Raw genomic sequence first — 26,771 nt, forward strand, 5'->3', positions numbered from 1 at the left:
TATGGAAGCACAGAGCGTGGAGCTGCTAGGAAGAATAGGAGAGACCTGATGCATTACTGGAGCAGGAACATATTACACTACTCCGCTAGTCTACTCTGACTCGTTGGGAGAGGGCAAGGCCTCATTCACATCATTTAGCGCAGATGGCTGTGCGATCGGAACGCAACGCGTCCGATCGCACGCCATCTGCGCTACTATGCGCTGCGCTGTAGATCCCATTCATTACAATGAATGGGATCTGCGCTCCGATTCCCAAAAATGCATGCAGCACGCGATAGCGCAATCGTGCTGCTGCTCAGCGCATATGATGAGAACGGTAGAAGGGCTGTCTATGAAATCTGCATTCAGCCCGAGCGGGGGCCTTGAGTTTGACACCTGTGTACTACACTCTATGGGCTCTTGGTTTCATTTTTATTTTAGTATACAGCCTCACTTTCTAAGGATAGTTTTGCCTGCTTGTACACCTGATGGGACACCCACAGGTCCATAACTAATAGCGTGCCTCCTACTCCCTGAGATATTAGAGTGCAAACAGTGGAGTTCCACCTCATAGTCTTGTCTTTCATAAAAAAAAAATGATTATGTCTGAACTTGCGTTTAATGGATAGGGAGGGAGCGTCCTATTTCTGGAAGCTATGTGTATAAACCTCCGTGGAGATCTCTGCTACTTCTTGGATGAACCATAACTCTTCACAGAACTCCTGGCCAACTTTATCTCCAACATTTCCATAAGATTGTGCTGATACAACACGAGAAGGAGGACCCCGGAGACGTGTCTCTTCCTTGCCATGCGTCGGCCAGGCTTGTTTGCACAGCTTTACAATTTTCCCTCTGTGTGCTTTCTTTTGTATCCCACAAGTTGTCAATCATCGAAGTTTAAAAATAAACACAAACTATAAAACTGGATGCGGTCTACAGGAGAGGAGAGGATCAGAGGGGAGCTTCACTTTTTGTGTTATTATCTTACTTGTGAATAATGCAAAGCTCTTGTTGAATGTTAGCATGCCAATAAAAATGGTGGAGAGCGTCGGGGAGGAGTGCCTGACGGAGGAAGAGAAGGGACCCGTCTGGCCAGGCTCTAAACCAGATTCATCAACATTCCGACCCCATTCTTATTTTCGTCCTAGAGAATTTAGAAGACATCAGCCGGCTTAGGCCGCGGCTTTGTTCTTCAGACTTGATGTGTTGATATTACACTGGGGATAGCTTAAGATGCAAATTCTCCATCTATAAAAAGCCCCACCGGGGAATTGAGCGAAGCCGGCAAGAATTTACCTACGTCAACATGTGTTAAAAACCCGCTCCTGATGGGAATACGCCAATATAGGCAAGCCTCTGTTCCTGTCTTGCGGTGAAATGTAGAAGCCGGTGGGTGAGCTGATAGCGGGGCCAACGGCGGGATGTTGGGTGGCCTTCTGCCGTCTGACAATGACAGTTGTCCTGGGAAAAAATAAATAGAATTTAAAGGGGAGCTGTGAGGAAAAACTGTAAAATTTAAAGCTGACCTAAACTCAGAACTTCGCCTCTGCTCTAAAATATAAGCACCAGCATAGTAACCTTTACAGAATAAAAAATTATTTGTTACAGCTGATACAAATCCTGCAATAAATCTGCAGTGTGTCTACTTTTTGCTTTCATGGAAGCAGACACAAGGCTAACATCCTGTGTTTACAAATTAGCTGCTCTGATGAGGCAGCCAGCTGACACAGCTGAGAGATCAAATTACAACTTGTGATTAGACACAGATGAGGGGGAATGACACAGGCTAACCTCTCTAAATACATACAGGGTGCATTTCTCTATGTTTTCCTTCTGTCCTGTGCAAGAGTTCAGGTCCACTTTATTAACCTCTTGAGGACCATGGTGTTAAACCCCCCTAGTGACCAGGACATTTTAGATAAATTTGCCACTGCAGCTTTAAGGCAAAGCTGCAGGGCCACACGACACAGCACACTAGTGATCCCCCCCCTTTTCGCCCCTCAGATGTTTGTTTATTTATTTATTTTTGTTTATATGTTTGTTTTTAATAAAAAAAGTTTTTTTTTTTAATATTTCTCATACTCCCCCCTCCTTCCCTCCCCCTACCAGCCAATCCCCGTGATCAGCTGTCATAGGCTTAACCTCCCTGGCGGTAAGCCCGAGCTGAGCTCGGGCTATGCCGCGCAGGGGGAGATCTCAGCCCCTGGTGGGGCGATTTTTGTGCTGTAAATTGCTGTGCGCGCAGCCAGCACTTTGCTAGCCGCGCGCACAGCTTGATCGCCGCCGCTCTGCGGCGATCGGCCGCACGCAGCGGCTGAAGAGGGCCCCCCGCCAGAGCCCTGCGCTGCCCGGATCAATGAGTTCCGGGCAGCGCTATGGGCTGGATCGGGTGTGCCTGACGTCACGACGTCGGCTGACGTCCATGACGTCATCCCGATCGTCGCCATGGCGACAGGAGAAGCCAAACAGGGGAACGCGTTATATACGCGTTCCCGTTTGCTATAGATGCCGGCGACGATCGGACTAGAGGGCCACATGCGCCCTCTAGTGGTGTTTCATGTAGCTACCACTCTGGTAGCTTTACATGAAACAAACATTTTTTTTTTAAAAAAAGGATTTTTTCAATTAGGAAAAAAAAAATTAACCGCCAGGGAGGTTAAGCCTATGACAGCCGATCACCCCTGTGCCTAAGGAGTGGACAGCCGTGTCACACGGCTGTCCCCAGTACAGCGCTGCTGCAGATCGCAGCGCTGTACAGGTACTTAGACGGCGGTTTCACCGTCTAACAGTCTCCCAAGTGGCAATTGCTCCGCCCACTGAGCAGGAGATGCGCGATCTCCTGCAAACCAGAGCCCCAGGACTTTACGCTGATCGACGTTAGGCGGTCCTGGGGCTACTGGTTAAAGAGAACACGAGGTGAGAGGGCTAAGGAGGCCATATTTATTTCCTTTTGAACAAAAGCAGTTAGCTGGCAGTAGCAGCCGTCCTGATCCTGTGCCTGTAATACTTTTAGCCAGAGGCCATGAACAAGCATGTAACAGATCATGTACTCTAATTCAGCTGACCTTACTGGATTAGTCATATCAGATTTGAAGAGTAAACAGAATCGGCACTAGTTGCTGATGGCAAACAGCTGGGGGTTGGTGGTTTAGTTTGGTGTGCCTCCAGACGATTAGAATCATCACATCACCAAGGAAAGAAAAAAGAATCCGGGCACCATCAACTGCGATCACCACTGAGGAAGCAAGCGTGCCTGCTTGCGAAACGGCTGTCAGATCAGCCCTTTACACCTGTATTTGTAGGGATGGAATAAAGTGTGGTAATCGCAGTTGATGGTGCCCGGATTCTTTTTTCTTTCCTTGGTGATGGATTAGTCATATGCTTGTTCCAGGATTTTGACTCAGACACTACTTATGCCAGAAGATCAACAGGTCTGTCAGGCAACTGCCATTGTTTTCAAGGCGATAAATATTGACTATATAGTGGTGAATCGCAGTGCATGTATGGAAACATCAGAGAGTGCAGTCTATACACTCTTTGATGTCCCTGCGATTGCGTTTCATAAGCAAGGCTAAAAGAGATGGAGATGAGCCCTTAAATTGATGTGTAACTGAACAGCGGACACAACTGTGTCAGTGGGCTCAGGTCCTCAGTGGGCTCAGGTCCTCAGTGGGCTCAGATCCTCAGTGGGCTTAGGTCCTCAGTGGGCTCAGTTCCTCAGTGGGCTCAGTTCCTCAGTGGGCTCAGGTCCTCCTCAGTGAGCTCAGGTCCTCAGGGGGCTCAGATCCTCAGTGGGCTCAGGTCCTCAGTGGGCTCAGGTCCTCCCTCAGTGGGCTCAGGTCCTCAGTGGGCTCAGGTCCTCAGTGGGCTCAGGTCTTCAGTGGGCTCAGGTCTTCAGTGGGCTCAGGTCTTCAGTGGGCTCAGGTCCTCAGTGAGCTCAGGTCCTCAGTGAGCTCAGGTCCTCAGTGGGCTCAGGTCCTCCCTCAGTGGGCTCAGGTCCTCAGTGGGCTCAGGTCCTCAGTGGGCTCAGGTCCTCAGTGAGCCCAGGTCCTCAGTGGGCTCAGGTCCTCAGTGAGCAAGTAGACGTGGATGTTGTGAACAGTGTTGGACAGATATTTTCCGTGATAACGGATTACTCGTGACTCATGAGCATTTTTTCACTATTCGGCTTCGGTATTCGACGCCGTGATCGTTTCCGGATCACGGAAATTGGACACGGAAATTCCATGATTACAAATGTTGGGAATGCAATCACGGTCGTGATCGCGGGGATCACAGTAAAAACTACGGTAATTTGTGATTATCTCCCACCGGCTTTAGCAGTTTACAGCAAAGCCCCCTTACATGGTAGGAACACCAAATTGGAACACGGCGTGACCAAGCGTCCAGGAGGACGCGAAACGGCCGTCGCTAGGCCCACATCAGTCCCTCACTCCCACCTCCTACACTGACAGGCCCACACAAGGAGCCGCAAGGTACTATATATGTGCAATACTATGCAGATTTTGTATGCAGTTATGAATACGCCATGCGCACAGAATACAATGTTGATGTATAACACTGGCAATAAATCTACATGCTTAAGACGGAAGATGCACGCTATCTGTTTCTATATGCATAAGGAACACCAAATTTGCCAGATATGTTAAGAAGAACTGTGGGAACAAAGACCTTATAGTTTTTGAGAAAATCGATTTTAAAATTTCAAAGGAAAAAAGTATACATTGAAAAGCGTCAAATGACTATTCTTAGTGAAACAATTCCCGCCGACTTTAGCAGTTAATAGCAAAGGCCCCTTACACCCTAGCAACACCAAATTTGCAGGTTATGTTAAAAAGATAGTGGGAAACAATATATATATATATATATATTTTTTGTCCTGATAGTGGGAAATTCCCCCCCCAAAAAATGACATGGGGTCCCCCTTCCCGAGCTTCTGTGGCCCCTTGTCCCCTATGCAGGCTGGGATAGCCAGAATGCGGAGCCCCGGCCGATTGGGGCTTCGCACCCTGAGCTATACCAGCCCGCATGGTCCATGGTATGGGGGGGCTCCGGTGCCCCAGGAGGAGGTGGGGGCGACAACTCTTGGGAGGGAAAGGGGCTCATGGTGGCATCTGGGAGTCCCCTTTAAGAAGGGGACCCCAGATGCCCCCCCCCACCACCACCACCACCAGGAGAAATGAGTATAAGGGTACAAAGTACCCCTTACCCATTTCCGCAAAGGGTTAAAATAAATAAAAACACAATCACAAAAAAAGTATTTTATTATTCTAAATTAACCATAAATACTTACCTGTATTTTTTCCTCTTGTTCCCACAGTTCTTCTTAACATTTCTGGCAAATTTGGTGTTTCTAGCATGTAAGGGGGCTTTGCTATTAACTGCTAAAGTCGGCGCGTTTTGGTGGCTTTTTAATCCCAAATACTTTTTTGTTTGAAATTTTAAAATCGATTTTCTCAAAAACTAAAAGTTCTTTTTGAATTTTTTTGTAACTTGTAGCCACATCTTACCTTTATAATCCATGCAATTTTGGTGATTGTAGCATGTATGGGGGCCTTGCTATTAGCTAAAACGCTTTTCCGTGATCACGGCCGTGGATTTCCATAATTGCCTCATTCACGGGAAAAATCCAGGTCAATTCGTGAGTCCTCTTTCAAATCCGGAAATTAATCAGGCCATTTCCAATTTTTTTTTTAACCACGGCCGAGTAGTCCAATCAGTGATTGGGAGGTATCCGAGCATCATTAGTTGTGAGTGAAATAGGTGAACAGATCCGTGACCCCCTCTGTACTGCAGTCCGGTCCATGCTGGGCTCAGCTTGTGCCTGTACATGTGTCTGCTAAGTTTACAGCAAAGCCTATAAATATCATCTTTTTCTCTATGGCCCAGCGGAGAGGCTGTCATTGACAAGTTTGCTCTGTTACAGAGAGGAATGCGGTCACTGATTTAAGGATAATCCTCCAGGACTCCTGTCATACCGTTTGACGACGATCATATTTCAAAGGGAAAGCGCAGACCCGTCACACAGCAGCTGGACTCATGGCACCAGTATTGCGGCGGGGAAATGACTGACAACAGGTATTCCAACATTAACCCCCAGGAGCTGCTGTGTGGCGCAATCTGCCAATTCACTGCTGACACACGGCCGTTGGCCCTTTGCAGAACCCATGGTCACCATCTGCAGAGACGTTCTACAGGGAAATGAAATAATGATTTATAGAAAATAGTACACAATTTTTGAAAAAAGAAGATCGGTACCTGGTTAGCTAATAATCCATCTGAAAATGGCGCCTGTGAATAATGGCGCATAGTGTTGCCGCTAATCCGTTTGCCGCTTATCGCTATTTAACGTTAAAGCCTTATTGTTATTTAGCGTTAAAGCCTTATTGTTATTTAGCGTTAACACACAGAACCCTCTCTGTACCTATCCCTAACCCCTAAACCCCCTGGTGGTGCCTTACCCTAACCACCCCCCTGGTGGTGCCTAACCCTAACCACCCCCATGGTGGTGCCTAACCCTAACCACCCCCCTGGTGGTGCCTAACCCTAAGACCCCCCTGGTGGTGCCTAACCCTAACCTTGACAGTGTTACATTAAATCCATTCATCGTTTTGCAGTTAAATAACTTCTGCGGTTTGGCTTATGTAGGGCGCTATTGATAAATAACGTTAGTGTGTGCCACTATTGATAAATAACGTTAGTGTGTGCCACTATTGATAAATAACGTTAGTGTGTGCCGTTTTTCTTCTTTTTTCCCTGTGCGCCATTATTATGCAGTACTAACGATAAATAGCGATAAGCCTATCTTTTTAATGCGGCGCCATCTCTATGCATAGGCGCTGGGCGCCATTATTCATTGATCCCTGTTCTACTTACATAACAGATGTGTTATACTGTCCAGGTTTTAATTTCAGTGAATTTAATATAGTGAATAAAGAGAAAACTGTTCCCGGCATTTTCCATCTTCACTGCCTTTGACTGAAGCCTGAAGATGCCATTTCCTCCCTTACTCTTTTTTTTTCTCCTAGAAACTGCACTGTAATATTTAACTTGCTTTGTAAATACAGGTGAGCACAGTATATTTCAGCAGCTTCTGGGTTGAGGTGTATTTCCCTTCTAAGGCCTGGTTCACATTAGCGTTCGCTGTCTGGATTCGCCGGGTTGGATCCGGACCGTATACTGTACAAACGGAATGGACGTTCCGCATAGCAATGCAAAGTCTATGCGGACGTTCGGACGCGTCCATTCCGTACGGAATGGAGCCGGATCGGATCCGGACACTTTTCCAACGTGCTCTATTTTTTGAGTCCGGATCATCCGGCCGACGCACCCGGACCGGAGCCTGGCTGCACCATACGGCAATAGAAACCAATGGGAAACGGAAAGCACAGAACACACTGGCTATAAAAACCGGACGTTCTACCCCACTTCCTATGCATTTTCTAGCGGCCATTTTGGATGGGGACACATGGGCCCAGCATCTCTGGAGTGGAGCAGCAGTGACTTTTGTGCTGGAGCTGTTTGGCAGTATGTGGGATGTGGAGGTGAGGCCTAAACAGCGGAGGACCTGATTCTACAGGTGCAGCTTCTGCTGACCTCCCAGACCCCAGGAATTTATACAGTGTGTTATCTCTTAAAAAAAACAGATCCGGATCGCAGCCGTATTCATACCTGATGATACGTATGCAAACGGACCGGATCCGGATCGGATCCAGATAGGAACCGTATGGTTCCGATCCGGATCCGGTCCCGGCATCTGGTCCGTTTTTTTCAAAAACGCAAGTGTGAACGGGGCCTTAGCCTTATGTCACACTGAACTGCTCTCAGCCAATCAGTGAGGAGCAGGAATGTGGGAGGAGAAATAACAAGCTTCCCTCTCCCCAGCAATATACCAGAATAGAGCCAGGCTGACTGAGATTAGATTCATTACAGCAGAGACATTTATAATTATATAGGAATGCTTGCAGACTGCATGTAGACTACATAATAAAGACAGAGCAGTGGGTAAATGGAATTTACTAACTAATAAAGTCAAATTATAAAAGCTTTCAGGGATCTAGTCACCGTCTTCAGGACTGAAGAATAACTTAAAGAGACAGTGTAACATCAAAAACATCCCCTGGGGGGGTACTCACCTCGGGTGGGGGAAGCCTCGGGATCCTAATGAGGCTTCCCACGCCGTCCTCTGTCCCACGGGGTCTCGCTGCAGCCCTCCGAACAGCCGCCGACAGACCTGACTGTCAATTCAATATTTACCTTTGCAGGCTCCAGCGGGGGCACTGTGGCTGCTTTCGGCTCCGAAGTAGACGGAAATACCCGATCTCAGTCGGGTCCGCTCTACTGAGCAGGTGCTGGAAACTTGTGCCTGCGCAGTAGAGCAGACCCGACGGCGATCGGGTATTTCCGCCTACTTCGGAGCCGACAGCCGTCAGAGCGCCTGCGCAGGAGCCGGGAAGGTAAATATTGACGTCATCTTGTACGGAGGGCTGCAGCGAGCCCCCTGAGGGACGGAGGACGGCGTGGGAAGCCTCATTAGGATCCTGAGGCTTCCCCCACCCGAGGTGAGTACCCCACAGGGGACGTTTTGACGTTACAGATTCTCTTTAAAGAGAATCTGTACTCTGAAATTCTTACAATAAAAAGCATACCATTCTATTCATTATGTTCTCCTGGGCCCCTCTATGCTGCTTCTGCCACTCCCTGCTGCAATCCTGGCTTGTAATTGCTAATTTTAGGCAGTGCTTACAAACAAAAGACATGGCTGCTAACCAGCATGTGACAGGCCAGAGAAGCTCAGTCTGTGTCTCATACAGAGCCTTCCAGGGGGGCGTGGAGAGGGTGTGTATAGCTTCTATCCTATCACAGCAGAGCAACACATTCCTGCCTCAGCCGACAAACCCGGCAATGGAAAGAAGATTAGATTATATAACAGAGATAATACAGCTACTGTGCAACTAGGAAAGGCTGCAGTAAGACAGACCACATTAGAACAGGTATAGGAACTTATAGGATAGAAGAAATAAGGCTGAACATTTTGTTACACAGTCTCTTTTACTTCGGAGATGGTTGTAAATTCGAATTTTGATTCCGCGGTAATTACAATTTCTGCCAATGTCGATTACTGATCCTGCAGATTTCCAAATTTCCAATTTCTGAGGAGTCTTTTTTTGTTTTTTGTTTTTTGCATTCCCTGATTGGCCAAATATTTTGAACTTGACTCCAAAGTTTTGGACCAATCTGAGGACGCAGAATTTTACCACCGTGAATAAGAATACCACATAAATTGTATGCCAATCACAATTACAAGACTCAGGAATACTAGGTAGTATTTCGAGTCTTGTAATTGGTCTAAAATTACCAGTGATCTGCATCCTCTGATTGGTCCAACGCTAATGGTTTAGTAGATTGAATACAGAGTAATGTAACCATCCGTGCAGATGATACAAAATTATGCAGAATGATCATGAAAATGTAGCTATGGGGCCCCATGATCTCTATATATACGCCACTACACAAGGCAGTGACATATAATAATCTTTTGTAATGGTGAATGCAGCCGTTGTAATAATTAGTGATACTTACAACAAGTGATTTAGAATGATAAATCCCGCATTGTTCTCTTTCAATAGAATAATAGCTCCTTGTTATATTTGGCAAGAATAGTAACCGCAAGATATGTGAAATAGACTTACATTGATAGAGGTCTATCAGCAGCTGTTATAACTTCGCTGTCAGCAGAGCAGTCATATACGTCAAACTCCGGCTAATGTGCTTCAAAATAAAGACTTCTTGTAACAATCACACATCTGTAAGTGTATTTAAGCTCCCATATGCATATCAGCATTTGATGTAATATTTAACTCGCAAAAATGGTCCTGCTGGACGCAGCAGAGCTTGAAAGGGGAAAAGGGTGAGGCAGACTGTGCAAAGAATGCAGGTGATGGTTGGGAATGATGTAGGTGGGTAGAACTGGTGAGTGGAGGACACAATGCCAGGGCCGGTTCTCTCATGAAGCAAGGTGAAACACTTGCATCAGGCGGCAGAGATTACAGAGGCAGCATGTTTGTTCTGTGTTTACGCTAACATCATGAAGTCAGGGTAGGAGGAGAAGCGAGAGGAGAGCGAGGTGAAGAGGTTATCATTGGGGAAAAGCAGCTTGTTGCGCTGTGTGAGGAGCCCGACAGTGAGTGAGGAGGGGTCGGCCATCATTGGGGAACAGCAGCTTGTTGCGCTGTGTGAGGAGCCCGACAGTGAGTGAGGAGGGGTTGACCATCAGTGGGGAACAGCAGCTTGTTGTCAGGGCCGGCCCGCCCATGAGGCGGGGTGAGGCGGGTTCCTCAGGCGGCAGGAAGTGGAGGGGCGGCACCAGGCATAAAGAGGAAGTGACTGTGCCTGGTTCTTGCCGCCTTCTAACCTGACTGGAGAGAGACGGGAGAGAGAAACACCCGGCACTATTTCCTCCTCATAGCAGCAGCGGCTCTGCAGAAGTGCGCAGCTTCCGAGCCTCTGCTGTGCAGGAATTACACAGATCCGCACTAGCGGGGCCCGGGAAGCTGATGAAGGAGGTTCAGCTGCAGTGAGGGAACGTTTCCTACATCTGAGACGGTGAGACTAGCTGCCTGCTTGATGTGTCTTCTGCATCCTGGGACCCGCTCTCCTGACCACACTTCTCCTCTCGGCTGGGATGTGCACGGGCTCCTGTGTGTCACTGCAGGATTCGGAACACAGAAAGCCGTGATTGCAGGCAGCTAGTGACATGTTTATGGCCCCAGGACAGCTATGGTATGTGCAGTCCTCGGTTAGGTAAACAAACATTACTATCGCTGCCTCTTTTGTTGTTATGTGCTCTTTTAAATAGCTCTGTTTGCAGCTTTACTATATAAAACAGTTTGCTCTACTGTGATGACGTCTTTTAAGGTGTCCACTGACTCCATACACTAAAGGTGCCCATACATTATATGATGCATGGGCAGATCGACCAAGTGACAGATCTCTCTCTGATCAAATATGAAAGGAGAGAGATCCTTTGCCTGCCCATACAGCAGCAGACCGATTCCCAAAAGATTTCAGCATGAAATCTCTTGGGAATCAGCCTTGTGACTTAGCACCTGCCGCCTCGCCACCTCTGTCGTTGGATCACAGGATCCACTTCACAGGAGCACAATGGAGGGGACTAGTAGGTTGGCAAGGGAGCAGACGGACTGCAAGGGGCTTAAAGGATCCCATACATTATTTGATTGGCGGCATCAATCTCTGTCAGAGATCAATGCCTCAACGTGGCCACCAGATTGTAATTACCATTTCTGTCTGAAACTGAAACTATCAATCTGGCAAGATGCTGAGTGCACTCAATTGGCACTCAATTTCTGGACGATCGAAGGACCCCTGGCTGGTCTCCAATCTAAGGTGTGTACTCCTCCGGCTGTGCAGAGTGCTGAAGTGGGGGACATACTCGCCTATCTACCAGCGCACACCACCCATGTCCTGTGTCTTCTCTCCATCGTTGCCAGTGCGCCTGTATTCCTTGGGCATCTACGTGGTTGCACACATGCCACCATATCACATGGTACAGGGGGCGATGGAGAGAAGATACAGGAGGAAGCGTTCGAGGGGACCGGTGAGGGTTATTGCGTTTGTGTGAGTTAGGCTAACAGTAACTGGTGATATGAACATGGGGGCTCAAGTTGCTGATTTGCCAAGGGCCCAGTTAAGCCTTAATCCAGCTCTGATGTGGATCATGCTGGATGCCCGACGCCCGCCCTTCGCCGCCGCCAGACCCCATCCCCGGTGAGTCAGTCACTTTGCTGCCTCAGGCTTTCTTTCACAGTCGGTTGGTCGGCCGTGTGGGGGATGTACAGCAGATGGGGGTATACAGGGCACCAGTAATGGACGTACAGACAGTAGGGAATTAGTAATGGTGGGCGTACTGTGGGGATGGAATCAGTATTGAAGACATATTGGGGGGCTTGGCAAGGGGAACAGGAATCAATGAAGGAGATGACAAAGTCGAAAGGAAGATGAAGGGGGGGGGGGGGGGGGGGCAGGCACAAGAAAGGTGCTAAGTGGGAGCAGGAAGATGGTGACATGGGAGTGGGGATCAAAACATGGAGAGGGAGGAGGGCAGTGACTGCAAGGAGGGGCATAAGACAGAGAGACTCAGGAGAGAGTGGCAAATAAGGAGGCACAGGGGAGAGGACACAGAAGGGAGGCACAAGAGAGAGGGGCAAAGGAGGCACAAGAGAGGCCACAAAAGGGAGGCACATGGGGAAAAGACACAGAAGGGAAGGACAGGATGCACAGGAGAGGGGCACAGAAGAAAGGCACAGGAGAGAGTGGCAAAGAAGGACTCCTTCTGAAGGAGGCACAAGAGAGAGGGGCAAAGAAGGTGGCATGAGAGGCCACAGAAGGGAGGCACATGAGGGAATGGACGCAGAAGGGAAGGACAGGATGCACAGGAGAGGGGCACAGAAGGGAGGCACAGGAGAGGGGTCACATAAGGGAGGCACAGGAGAGGGGTCACATAAGGGAGGCACAGGAGAGGGGTGGAGAAAGGGCACAGAAGGGAGGCAGGAGAGAGGGGCACAGGAGAAAGGGGGCAAATGAGAAAAGCACTGGAAAGGGGGCACAAGAGATAGATGGCTTCAGAAAGGTACAGGAGAAAGAAAGAGATGCACAGGAGAATAGGGGGGGCAGGAGAATAGGGGGGGGGGGCGCCTTCAGGATATTTGCCTCAGGCAGCAGAAAGTCCAGGACCGACCCTGCTTGTTGTGCTGTGTGAGGAGTCTGACAGTGAGTGGGGGGGGGAGGCAGGAGAGCAGCAGTGTTTCATTTTGACTTGCACAGCAGAAGGGAGGAGGTGGCACTGCTGTCCTGGCTGTGGAGGAATGGAGTGGCTGAGGGTGAGCAGTTTAACTGTCACAGACTCACAGCCAGCCAGTGCACTATTGTGTTGAACTGCAGCATGTCATGTGAGAACATTAATGAAGCAGAGTAAATTGTCAGGTGCTGTGCAATCATTCCAAATAGGGGAGGGGGGAGGGGGCATCCTCAAAAGTTTGCCTCAGGCAGCAAAAAGTCCAGAACAGGCCCTGCACTATGTTACCTATTTTACAGCCGTTGGGAGATTTGGGTGCAGGGTAAAGCCAATAAACGTCTCACCCTGCTCCAGCACGGAGTGGCGTTCATTTTTATAGCCCCTCCAGGCCGCCATTGATAGTGGGGGAAAGATGTAATTCAGCTTCAAACTATTGGTGGGGGACGAATTACAGTGTTTTTGTAGTAATTTGTGCTCTGTCTTTTGACTGCGCCCAAATCACTCACTGAGCTGCTGTAGCTGTAATTCCTATGCAGAGTCAACTCAGAAGCATTGGACCAATCAGAGAATGCAGAGTCAACTCAGAAGCATTGGACCAATCAGAGATCGCAGAGTCAACTCAGAAGCATTGGACCAATCAGAGAATGCAGAGTCAACTCAGAAGCATTGGACCAATCAGAGAATGCAGAGATTCAACTCAAAAGCATTGGACCAATCAGAGAATGCAGAGACTCAACTCAGAAGCATTGGACCAATCAGAGAATGCAGAGACTCAACTCCGAAGCATTGGACCAATCAGAGAATGCAGAGACTCAACTCGGAAGCATTGGACCAATCAGAGAATGCAGAGACTCAACTCAGAAGCATTGGACCAATCAGAGAATGCAGAGACTCAACTTCGAAGCATTGGACCAATCAGAGAAGGCAGAGTCAACTCAGAAGCATTGGACCAATCAGAGAATGCAGAGACTCAACTCAGAAGCATTGGACCAATCAGAGAATGCAGAGTTGTAAGGAAACGCGGAAAGGCCGCCGTCTCTCGAGGTGAGGCGGCTGTTTCCGCGTCCAGCATGGCGTCACAACGCGGAAAAAACACCGCATGCCGCATAGGCAGTGCGGCGGAATCCGCATTGGTAACGGCGGAATCCGCATCAGAGGCGGCCCCCGCACTAGATACATTGCATGACAGTACTGGTGTGGCTGGGACTGATAGTCCACCAGGATTCAGACTTACACGCGCGCGAGCACAGAGGCAGAGTTTAAATAGCAGTTAGAAGGGTGTCAGCTGACCAGCTGGGTCAGCTGACAAATTCCACTGCTCTCATTGGACCAGCAATTAGGGAGGTCCTGGAAAGGTCCTAGAGTATATATACTGCTGGTTGTTCACTTGCTCTTTGTCTGGCGTGCGATCACATATGTGGGAGCACCCAGATCCGTAGTCAGATCCGCAAGTGTGCCGGGACCAGCTGGAGCTGTAATCCTACACTTAGCTAGATTCTGTTGATAGCTAAAGTACTAGTTTGATTGTGATTATATGTTATGACTTTTGCCTGCTTTGACTATCCTCCTGAACTCTGATCTTGTACCTCGATATTTCTGATACTCTGTTGCCGAACCCCGGCTCGTTCCTTGACTCTGTTTCTGCCTCCTGATTTTGTACCCCGATATATCTGATACCCCGTTGCTGAACCTTGCCTGTACTTTGACTCCGCCTTTGCCTCCTGATCTTGTACTTTATCTGTCCGTGTGTGTACGACCTGGCTTGTCCGACCTCGAGAACCGACCTTACTGTTAGAGGCGGTTCCACGTTCTGTTAAGTGACCCTTCCGCCAGAGGGTTACTTTCAGTATATCCTTACCGCTGGCAGCCTGACTCCTCCCGCCTTGGAGAGCTCAGGTTTGCGGAAGGAATCTGTACAGTACGCCTTACTGTACTGAGGCCCTGTCCTCTAAGTGTTACTGTTACACCAAAACACTACACTCTACTCAGGTGAACAGAGGTTAGCTAGTATATCGGATTATCAGTGATACTGCAGATCACGTATAATCTGGTATACATCTGTATTCCCATTGATTCTGCAGATCACTGGTAATCAGATCCTCTCTGTGCTTCACCGATCGTTACAGAACGCCAGACCAAAAATGCAAATGGACGCACACACTGACCGTCTGGGCGCACTTGCCACTTCGGTGGAAAACATCAACCAAGTGCTGGGTAGCCACAAGACTATGATTGATGTCCTATCAGGCTCTGTGCAAACCCTCCAGACGTCAGTTGATTCAGTGCGATCCTCTCCTAGTGCTGACATCCGTATGCCAGTACCTGATAAATTTTCCGGCCACAAGTCTGACTTCCAGAATTTTAGGAGTAGAGTGTTGTCATACTTCGAGCTGAGACCCCGATCCTCGGGGACTGAGACCCAACGGGTCATATTTATTAAAACTTTGTTAACCGGTGATTCCCAGACCTGGGCATACAATCTGTCTCCCACTGATACTGCTCTAAGTTCGGTGGAGGAATTTTTTAAGGCCATGGCCGTAATATACGACGACCCTGACCTTGCGGCTACCTCTGAGCGCAAGCTCAAACTTTTGCGGCAAGGTAGAGGCTCAGTCGAGGATTACGCGGCAGAATTCCGCAGATGGTCGGTCACTGCCAGATTTGATAATTTTGCCCTGATGGATTACTTCTTGTCTGGGTTGTCGGAGGAGGTCTCCGATTTAATGTTAACTTTGCCCGAACCCAGGACAGTCGATGAGGCCATCACATCGGCCATCCGAGTCGACCGTCGATTACGCCATCAGAGGCAAATTCGAGGCAGTCACCGTGTAAGGGCGACATCCTATGCGGCACCTTCTGCTGCACCCTTAGTAACACCGTCTCCCTCTGTCTCATCCCCTCCGGCCTTGCCTCCACCCGAACCAATGCAGATTGGTCGATCGAAATTGACCCAGGTGGAGCGAAGGCGGAGGATGACGGAACAGCTGTGCCTATATTGTGCAACAGCAGGGCATAGAGTGCGAAACTGCCCTAACAGGTCGGGAAACGAGTTTGCCTAGGAGTAGTGGGGGGTGACACCCTGGGCACACAAATTTCACCCCTTAAAGAGAAAAAATTACAGTAAAGAATCGCTATCCGCTACCCCTGATAGACGATTTATTCACTCAGATCACGGGCGCCCAGATCTTTTCTAAGCTGGATTTACGGGGTGCGTACAACCTGGTACGCATAAGAAAGGGCGATGAGTGGAAAACGGCCTTTAATACACCGGATGGGCATTACGAGTACCTGGTGATGCCCTTCGGGTTATGTAATGCCCCGGCCGTTTTCCAAGAACTCATCAACGAGGTCTTCAGAGAGGTGTTGGGGAGATTTGTTCTAGTCTACCTAGACGATATTCTTATTTTCTCCAACAATCTCTCTGAACATAGGACCCATGTGAGGTTCGTTTTGAACAAGCTAAGGCAGAACCTATTGTACGCAAAAATAGAAAAGTGTATCTTCGAAGTAACATCTGTCGCTTTTCTGGGGTACATAATATCCACCACAGGCCTGTCTATGGATCCTGCCAAGGTCTCCGCTGTTCTGGAATGGCCTCAGCCGGTAGGCTTGAAATCTCTTCAGCGGTTTCTTGGCTTCGCCAACTATTATAGGAGGTTCATAAAGGGTTACTCTACGGTCATTTCGCCACTTACCAGTCTCACCAAAAAAGGGGCAGATACCACTCACTGGTCTCCTGAGGTGTTACAGGCTTTTGCCACCCTGAAGGGCCTATTTTGTTCTGCACCCATCCTCAGACATGTAGATACATCTTTTCCATTTATTGTTGAGGTGGATGCCTCGGAGGTCGGGGTGGGGGCTGTGCTGTCTCAGCGATCTGGCTTGCAGGGTAGAATGCACCCCTGTGCTTACTTCTCCCGTAGGTTCTCCCCTGCGGAAAGGAACTACGATATTGGCAACAGAGAGCTTTTAGCCATTAAGTTAGCTTTCGAGGAATGGCGACATTGGTTAGAGGGAGCGGAGCATACGGTCACGGTCTACACTGACCACAAGAACCTAGAGTACATTGAGGGGGCTAAGAGGTTGAGCCCTCGTCAGGCTCGTTGGTCATTATTTTTCTCTAGGTTCTCTTTCATTATTACGTACACCCCAGGTAGCAAAAATGTCAAGGCGGATGCTTTATCCCGGTGCTTCGAGTCAGAGACAGCACAGCCCTCCATTCCAGAGACTATTATTCCCCAGAGGTTGGTACTAGCCGCAACTGAGACTTGGGAGGATTGGAAGGGGACGTTAATTCCCTTTCAACAAGACATCCCGGAAGGGAAGCCCGCAGGGGTGCTGTTCATTCCGCTACCGTTCCGTCTCCAGGTTCTAGAGATGTTCCATGCACATAAAAATGCTGGGCATCCTGGGGCATCTAGAACACAGGATCTGGTAGCCAGATGCGCCTGGTGGCCGTCCTTGGCAGCAGATTGCAAGGAATACGTGAGGGAATGTGCGATTTGTGCCAAGAGTAAACCCTCCCGGCTGGCACCTGTGGGTACCTTGCAGCCTTTACCCACCCCGAGTGAGCCATGGACTCATTTGTCCATGGATTTTGTGGGTGAACTTCCTAAATCAGAAGGTATGTCGGTCATTTGGGTGGTAGTCGACCGCTTCAGCAAAATGGCCCATTTCGTGCCCTTGAAAGGACTCCCCTCGGCCCAGGAGTTGGCTGACCTGTTTATTACACATGTGTTCCGGCTGCACGGCATTCCGGAAAACATAGTGTCGGATCGGGGAGTCCAGTTCATTTCTAGATTCTGGAGGGCATTCTGCCAACAAATGGGCATGAAGCTGTCATTCTCATCGGGCTACCACCCACAGACCAATGGGCAGACGGAGAGAATCAACCAGTCATTGGAGCAATTTTTGAGGTGCTATGTTGCGGAGACGCAGAGCGACTGGGTCAAGTTTCTGCCCTTCGCGGAGTTCGCACAAAACAATTTGAAAAGCTCCTCCACCGGATTCCCTCCATTCCAGGTTGTGTCTGGTAGATTGCCCAAGTTCTCACCATTGCCAGTGGCCTCCACCCCGTTTCCAGCTCTGGAGGCCTGGCAGAGGTCTTTTAAGGACATTTGGCGTACGGTGAGAAATAGTTTACAAAAGGCGTTTCTTACTCAGAAGGGTCAAGCTGACAAGAAACGTTCAGTAGAGTGGAGCTTCCAGCCAGGAGACTTGGTTTGGGTGTCCACACGTCATTTGGCCCTGAAACAGCCCTCAGATAAATTGGGCCCCAGGTTTGTCGGTCCATTTCCGGTAGTAAAAAAGATTAATAATGTTACGTATACCGTCGACCTTCCCACCAGCATGCGGGGGGTAAGGTCCTTCCATGTGTCCCTTCTTAAACCAGCAGTCCAGGTGGGTCCCACTCCTCCTCCTCCCGTGTTGGTAGATGCCCAACCTGAGTATGAAGTGGAAAAAATATTAGATTCTCGCAAGGTACAAAACTCGGTACAGTACCTCGTACATTGGAAAGGGTATGGCATCGAGAAGAGGCGATGGGTACCTGGGAACCGTATGCATGCGGATGAGTTGGTGAGGGAGTTTCATGCCTTACACCCCGAGAAACCTGGTAGGAGTTGTCCGGAGTCCACTCCTCGGGGGGGGGGGTACTGTAAGGAAACGCGGAAAGGCCACCGTCTCTCGAGGTGAGGCGGCTGTTTCCGCGTCCAGCATGGCGTCACAACGCGGAAAAAACACCGCATGCCGCATAGGCAGTGCGGCGGAATCCGCATTGGTAACGGCGGAATCCGCATCAGAGGCGGCCCCCGCACTAGATACATTGCATGACAGTACTGGTGTGGCTGGGACTGATAGTCCACCAGGATTCAGACTTACACGCGCGCGAGCACAGAGGCAGAGTTTAAATAGCAGTTAGAAGGGTGTCGGCTGACCAGCTGGGTCAGCTGACAAATTCCACTGCTCTCATTGGACCAGCAATTAGGGAGGTCCTGGAAAGGTCCTAGAGTATATATACTGCTGGTTGTTGACTTGCTCTTTGTCTGGCGTGCGATCACATATGTGGGAGCACCCAGATCCGTAGTCAGATCCGCAAGTGTGCCGGGACCAGCTGGAGCTGTAATCCTACACTTAGCTAGATTCTGTTGATAGCTAAAGTACTAGTTTGATTGTGATTATATGTTATGACTTTTGCCTGCTTTGACTATCCTCCTGAACTCTGATCTTGTACCTCGATATTTCTGATACTCTGTTGCCGAACCCCGGCTCGTTCCTTGACTCTGTTTCTGCCTCCTGATTTTGTACCCCGATATATCTGATACCCCGTTGCTGAACCTTGCCTGTACTTTGACTCCGCCTTTGCCTCCTGATCTTGTACTTTATCTGTCCGTGTGTGTACGACCTGGCTTGTCCGACCTCGAGAACCGACCTTACTGTTAGAGGCGGTTCCTCGTTCTGTTAAGTGACCCTTCCGCCAGAGGGTTACTTTCAGTATATCCTTACCGCTGGCAGCCTGACTCCTCCCGCCTTGGAGAGCTCAGGTTTGCGGAAGGAATCTGTACAGTACGCCTTACTGTACTGAGGCCCTGTCCTCTAAGTGTTACTGTTACACCAAAACACTACACTCTACTCAGGTGAACAGAGGTTAGCTAGTATATCGGATTATCAGTGATACTGCAGATAACGTATAATCTGGTATACATCTGTATTCCCATTGATTCTGCAGATCACTGGTAATCAGATCCTCTCTGTGCTTCACCGATCGTTACAAGAGTCAACTCAGAAGCTTTGGACCAATCAGAGAATGCAGAGACTCAACTCAGAAGCATTGGACCAATCAGAGAATGCAGAGACTCAACTCAGAAGCATTGGACCAATCAGAGAATGCAGAGTCAACTCAGAAGCTTTGGACCAATCAGAGAATGCAGAGACTCAACTCAGAAGCATTGGACCAATCAGAGAATGCAGAGACTCAACTCAGAAGCATTGGACCAATCAGAGAATGCAGAGTCAACTCAGAAGCTTTGGACCAATCAGAGAATGCAGAGACTCAACTTAGAAGAATTGGACCAATCAGAGAATGCAGAGTCAATTCGAAAGCATTGGACCAATCAGAGAATGCAGAGTCAACTCGGAAGCATTGGACCAATCAGAAAATGCAGAGTCAACTCGGAAGCATTGGACCAATCAGAGAATGTAGAGTCAACTCGAAAGCATTTGACCAATCAGAGAATGTAGAGTCAGTTCGGAAAGATTTGGCCAATCAGAGAATGTAGAGTCAGCTCGGAAAGATTTGGCCAATCAGAGAATGTAGAGTCAGCTCGGAAAGATTTGGCCAATCAGAGAGTGCAAAAAATGACCCCCAAAAAAGACTCCTTGGAAATCAGAACTTTGAAATCGGAACTCAGAACTTGGAAATCTGCAGAATGGGCATTGGCGGAAATCAGAATCTCCAAGAAGTTGGAATTCTGCATTTTGAATTGGAATTCTGAATTCTGCACTAGTAACGGGTGGATAAATCACATCGGGGTGGAACAGTTGAACTAGTTGGAGTTCATAGTGGGGTGAAGGGATACATTGGGGATGGGTTTATGTCATGGGATGGTGGCCAGGACAGGTGAGTTAGAAGCTGGACACAGTGGAGAGATGAGATTATTAAAGACTGCTTAAGTTTATCTAAGTAGAGTTAGACAAGGTGACCTAGTAGTGAACAAAATGAGGTTGTGGGAATGGGATAGATGAATGGGCTAAGACCATAGTGGTGGTGGCTACATGTGTTGAAATGATACATGATAAGAGGGTTGGAGGGCAGAGATAGGTAAAGTTCAGGAGACATGACACAGATGGATAGAAGAATACACAAGGTATAAACGAACACAGATGAGGGTCAGGAGAAGAGACATGGTGGTGGGGGCAAGAGGTAGAAGGATAGCTGAAGGTTGGGTAAGTGTAGATGAAAAGAGGTGACGAAGGGTGGAAGCATATATGAGAGGTTGGTGAGTAGATGAGCCTACCCTGCTACTTGGGTAGGCTAAAATAGTCAAGAAGTAGTGAGCGCGCTGGAAACCGAGCAGCCCAGCAGCATGTGAACCTTGCATGGAGGCCGGAAGAAGGTGAATTTTTACTACGACCCCTCCCCGCTGTCATAAAACTTTGCAATGGAGTCCCAGTGTGTGCCTTCTGTTCCCCTGCTCCCTCCTCCCTCCGTAATCCCCCAGCCTGCCAAAGCTACAGGGAGGATGGGCAAGTATACCTGGCTACCTATACTTGGGCACCTATACCTGGCTAACCTATAATGGGGCACCTATACCTGGCTAACCTATACTGGGGCACCTATACCTGGCTAACCTATACTGGGGCACCTATACCTGGCTAACCTAAACTGGGGCACCTATACCTGGCTAATCTATACTGGGGCACCTATACCTGGCTAACCTAGACTGGGGCACCTATACCTGGCTAACCTATACTGGTGCATCTATTCCTGGCTAAGCTATATTGGGGCACCTATACCTGGCTAACCCATACTATGGCACATACACCTAGCTAACCTATACTGGGGACACGTATAGCTGGCTAGCTATACTGGGGCACCTGAACCTGGCTAACCTATACTTGGCTACCAATACCTGGCTAACCTATACTGGGGGCACATATACCTGAATAACCTATACTGGGGCACCTATACCTGGCTAATCTATACTGGTTCACCTATACCTGGCTAATCTATACTGGGTCACCTATACCTGGCTATAGGTGCCCAGTAAAAGTTAACCTATATTGAGGCACCTAAATCTGCGCCCATGTTCATTGATCTTTCTTTGCGCTAATACTATTCAATCTATATTGAGGCCCCTATATCTGGTTAATCTATACTGGGGCACCTAAACCTGGATAACCTATATTGGGGCATCTATACCTGGCTACCTACACTGGGGCACCTATACCTGGCTAAGTATTTTTAGGGGCTAAATACCACATCCCAAATAAAAATCTTGAGCCCACGTTGGGGGTGAGGGGGGGGGGGGGGGATTTGCAACTTTTACGCCCTCGTCCTGGGAGAAATTTAGCCTAGAAACTGCACTGTGCTGAAAAGTTGCTTAAGGGCCCGTTCAGACTACAAAATGCGGACCGCAACGCGTACGAACGCACGCATGTCCGCGTTCGTATGCGTTGCGTGGCTGATCCCATCACTGAAAAGTGAATGGGACAGCCGCGCGTTTTTGTAAAATCTGCGTGCAGCATGCGTTCCCGGACCGCACAGGTCCGGAACGCATGCTGTGTGAACATCAGACATTGCACTCTATGCAATGTCTGATGTCGTGCGTGTCGGCCACCTGCACGCGTTTCCAAAACGCGGCTGGAAACGCGTGCAGTGTGAACGGGCCCTTAAAGAGAAGATAAAAAAAATTATCTCCCAGGAGAAAACTCAGGAGAAAGAGTGAATTGCATATTGGCACTTGTTTGAATTTGATTCACAAAGAGTGACAGCCAGATAACCATTTTTTACAGGAAACTGGTGTCTTATTTTCTATCAAGAGGTTCAAGAGGGGATTAGATACATTTAGAGGTAAATTAGACCCATCTTTAATCATGAAAAATGATCTGAGCATTACCTGTTCAATAAGAAGGGTCTGCTCTTCCAGACTGAGAACTTATAATCAGGCTTCCTCCTTTCATTGTTCCGGGTACAAAGGCACAGACTGGAACCACATGTATTTGCTGCACAGATGTTTATGGAACATGTCAGTGTAATTGGGAAGTAGGCATTAAATGAATTTTGAACCTCATTCAAAATCTTCTAGATGACAAATAGTTTGGCACCTAATCAGGAATGCATGGCCCGGGGAGAAGATTTTTCTTCAATGAGTCTGAGAACTGTGACGACCTGCTGTGTGTGGAGGAGGTGCAGCCTCTACACTGAGATAGTAAAGAGAATCTGTACTGTAAAATTCTTACAATAAAAAGCATACCATTCTATTCATTATGCTCTCCTGGGCCCCTCTGTGCCGTTTCTGCCACTCCCTGCTGCAATCCTGGCTTGTAATTGCCAGTTTTAGGCAGGGTTTACAAACAAAAAACATGGCTGCTAACCAGCATGTGATAGGCTGATAGAAGCTCAGTCTGTGACTCATACACAGCTTGGAGGGGGCGTGGAGAGGGTGTGTATAACTTCTCCCTATCACAGCAGAGCAGCACATTCCGGCCTGAGCCGACAAAGCTGACAAAGGAAAGAAGATTAGATTATGTAACAGAGATAATACAGCCACTGTGCAACTAGGAAAGGCTGCAGTAAGACAGACCACATTAGAACAGGTATAGGAACTTATAGGATAGAAGAAAGAAGGCTGAACATTTTGTTACAGAGTCTCTTTAAAGCAAATCTGAAGCAAAAAAAAACAACCTTATGAGGTAATGAATGAGTGGTAAGGATAATGGATAGAACATTAGTAGCAAAGAAAAGAATCTCATATTTTTATTTTTTATTACATTGCATCAGTCTGTCATATTTGCAGTTTACAAACCACACTCTGTATTTTAAACTATAAAACAGAGCAGAGCTAATGACCATTTGAACGTCTCTGCAGTCAAACTGCTAAGAAACAATGAGAGACAGGCTAAGATAAGGTTTAAGTGTTTCAGAAAACAGGACTGTCTTAGACCCAAGTTGGGTCAGAGAGCTCAGAGAAGCTCTTTTGCATAGATAACAAGTGATTTTTCGTAACTCTTCCTGTACCGGAAACAATATGAGTCTCTTGTCTTTGCTGCTAATGTTCTATTTCTTAGCTGTATTAAACAAACAATTAATTATCTCATAAGTTTATTTTTGCTTTAGGTTTGCTTTAAAGAGACCCAGTAATGAAAAAAGTTCCCCTGGGGGGTACTTACCTTTGGAGGGGGAAGACTCAGGGTCCCAATGAGGCTTCCCCCACCCCTGTAGCTGCAGGAGTCGAGCACTGGCTTCCCCGAAGTGTCCCGGAATCCTCCCTCGACAAGCCTGATAAGCTCTGATTTATTTACCTTTCCTGGCTCCAGCGGGGGCGCTGTTGCAGCTCTCAGCACGGAGATAGGCGAAAATAGCTGATCTCTGTCGGGTCCGCTCTTTTACCCAGGCGCAGGAGACTTGCACCTGCGCAGGAGAGCGGGCCGACAGCGATCGGCTATTTCTGCCTATCCCTGAGCGGAGAGCCGATCCTGCGCCTGCACTGGAGCCAGGAAGGTAAATATTTACATCCCTGCTGTTCGGAGAGCTTGATCTCCACCGCCGTGGGACCGAGGAGGACGGGGGAAGCCTCAATAGGATCCGGAGGCTTTCCCCACCCGAGGTGAGTACCCCCAGGAGAGGTTTTTCTCAGTACAGGTTTTCTTTAAAGAAATGCGTCCTCTGGCCAAAGAAGGGCTTTTCCCCTGAGGTTCCGCCCGGACCATGTAATGTCATGACAACTGCATGTTCTTTATGATAGTGTTGCTTGAATTTGCCTCAGTTCAGTTTGGATTAATGTCAGTTTCATTAGTTCAAATTTCTGAATTCAGTTAATTCAGGACAGGAGCCAATTTCTAATTCCGTGGAAGGTTTTTCTGTTGGTGTCCGGGTGTTGAGCATCAGCAGACAGATATTTGCAGCCTTTTGCATTTAGGGCCCATTCACACTTGAGCGCTTTGCCGGCAATTTCGGCAAAACGCTCAAACGCTAGCGCTTTTCAAAGCGCTAGTGTAATAAAAGTGTATGGGCCGGTTCTTGGGTGATTAGCGCAAATCGCCAAAAAACGTGAAACGCGAATGCGTCGCCTGCACCATTTTCAGGCGATCTCCCAGCGATTGTGTTTCAGTGCTATAGAAGCGCGATACGCGATCGCAGAAAAATCCCCGCAATGTTCAGTGATTTTTCCGCATGAAATCGCGGAAAAATCACTCCTGCAAAACGTCGGCAAAAATTGCGGGCGTTTTGCAAACACAAGTGTGAATGGGCCCTAATTGACTGAGAAAGCAGATTAAACCTTTGGAACATGTTGGATCCCAGAGCCAGATAAAATGCCCTTTAAAGAGACACTGAAGCGAAAAAAAAAAAATATGATATAATGAATTGGTTGTGTACTATGAATATTTTCTAGAAGATTAGCAGCAAAGAAAATATTCTCATACTTTTATTTTCAGGTATATAGTGTTTTTTCTAACATTGCATTATTCTATAATATGTGCAGATTACACAACACTCAGCATTCAAAATGAGTCTTTCAGAGCAGTCTGTGAAGTAATGACCTCTCCACTGCCAGAGGAAAAGTAAACAGTTCACTTACAGTTGAGATAATAAAAGTCAGATAACAGCCCTCTCCATGACTTATGCTGGGAATACACGGTTCGTTTTTGCCTTCGTTTAAACCTTCGTTTCGATTGTGCCTTTTGTCCTTTTCGATCCCGAAATAATCGGTCATACGGTTAATATCACCACCCACGGTTTCGTTTTTTTTTCGATTCTGATGGTTTCGTTTTTCCAATGATCGAAGGCTGCAAAGAAACGAAACGAAAATCCCTTTTTACAGGGACGGACTAGCATAAACGGATATATAATCGATCTGAACAGCCATCAAGCCTACCAATGGCTCGATTAGATGGATAAAGAGAGATAATATCAAACATGTTCGATCACTAGTCGTTCGTTTTTGGGGTCTATTAATCGAAACTATAATGAGATTATGACTATTTTCACATACGTTTTCAACACTCGATTCGTTTACCGAACGAATCAAAGGTTTAAACGAAGGCAAAAACGAACCGTGTATTCCCAGCATAAGTTAGTCGGAGAGCTTAATGGCTTGTTTGCATAGAGATAACAACTGGAGTTTCTCAACTCTTCCTGTACTGGAAACAATTAGACTGATGTATCTGATCTTAATGTTTTATTTCTTAGCTGTGCTACACATACAAATCATAATATCATCATTTTTTTTTCGCTTCAGTGTCTCTTTAAAGAGGAATTTTAAAAGGGGAAAATAATAAACTGATACATTGCAAAGTGAGAAGTAAATGATTGATATTCGCCATGTAGTTTGTTCATGTTGTTTGCTCTACGCTCAGCCTGCGCATCATCATCTTTACTGCTGGCAGACATGAAAAAAATACAGGCAGCGCAAACTGCGTTTATTTATAATTACACCCAAATAGTGGTGCTCGGATACTTCTTTTTGATATCTGGATTGTTCCAGATCCGGATAGCAAAAAAATCTGGATAAATCCAGATACCTAGATTCTAACCATTTGGAAATCCAAGTCTATCAAGATACCCGAACCCATTATCCGGATGGAAATCCGAAAGTGGCCTTTAAATTGCTTGCAAAACGTCTTTTATGGTAAATGATGCATGAAGCATCATGTTTTTTTTTTTTTTAAAGAAAAGCAGCAGTTGTTTATGTGCGTAGGTATAATACCAAAAAAAAAAAAATTGGCTGTAAATTAACATCAGGAGGTTCCAGACAGCAGTCGTGCAGACCACATTGTTTTCCAATGCACAACTGGGACATCACAGTTTTCACCCCAGACATCTCAAAAAAATTACACTACAGCTATTGTAGTGGCGTAATAGCTGGTGGCAGACTGGCAGTAGAAGATGTGTTCTGTGTGAACCCTGGCGGTGGGTAGAGATCTCTGTTGTAGAGCTGGTGGTGGCCTGCTCATCCACTATTAGAGTTGGGCCGAACCTCCGATTTTAGGTTCGCGAACCGGGTTCGCGAACTTCCACGGAAGGTTCGGTTCGCGTTAAAGTTCGCGAACTGCAATAGACTTCAATGGGGATGCGAACTTTGAAAAAAAAAAATTATGCTGGCCACAAAAGTGATGGAAAAGATGTTTCAAGGGGTCTAACACCTGGAGGGGGGCATGGCGGAGTGGGATACACGCCAAAAGTCCCCGGGAAAAATCTGGATTTGACGCAAAGCAGCGTTTTAAGGGCAGAAATCATATTGAATGCTAAATGACAGGC

General features: G+C 47.7%; 1 long non-coding RNA gene across 1 annotated transcript in view; it reads right to left on the reverse strand.

Annotated features, from left to right (window-relative positions):
* LOC137561716 (uncharacterized) overlaps nt 1–10,111 on the reverse strand; it is a 30,664-nt gene extending 20,553 nt beyond the window's left edge. The window contains exons 1-2 of the long non-coding RNA XR_011030097.1: nt 9,672–10,111; nt 1,276–1,440 (exon numbers count right to left, since the gene is read on the reverse strand). This is a non-coding gene — a long non-coding RNA (uncharacterized lncRNA). The remainder of the gene's footprint in view (nt 1–1,275; nt 1,441–9,671) is intronic.
* Between the last annotated feature and the right edge of the window lie 16,660 nt (nt 10,112–26,771).

This window comes from Hyperolius riggenbachi, chromosome 3 (genome assembly GCF_040937935.1).
Source record: "Hyperolius riggenbachi isolate aHypRig1 chromosome 3, aHypRig1.pri, whole genome shotgun sequence".
In the NCBI taxonomy this organism is placed as follows: Eukaryota; Metazoa; Chordata; class Amphibia; order Anura; family Hyperoliidae; genus Hyperolius; species Hyperolius riggenbachi.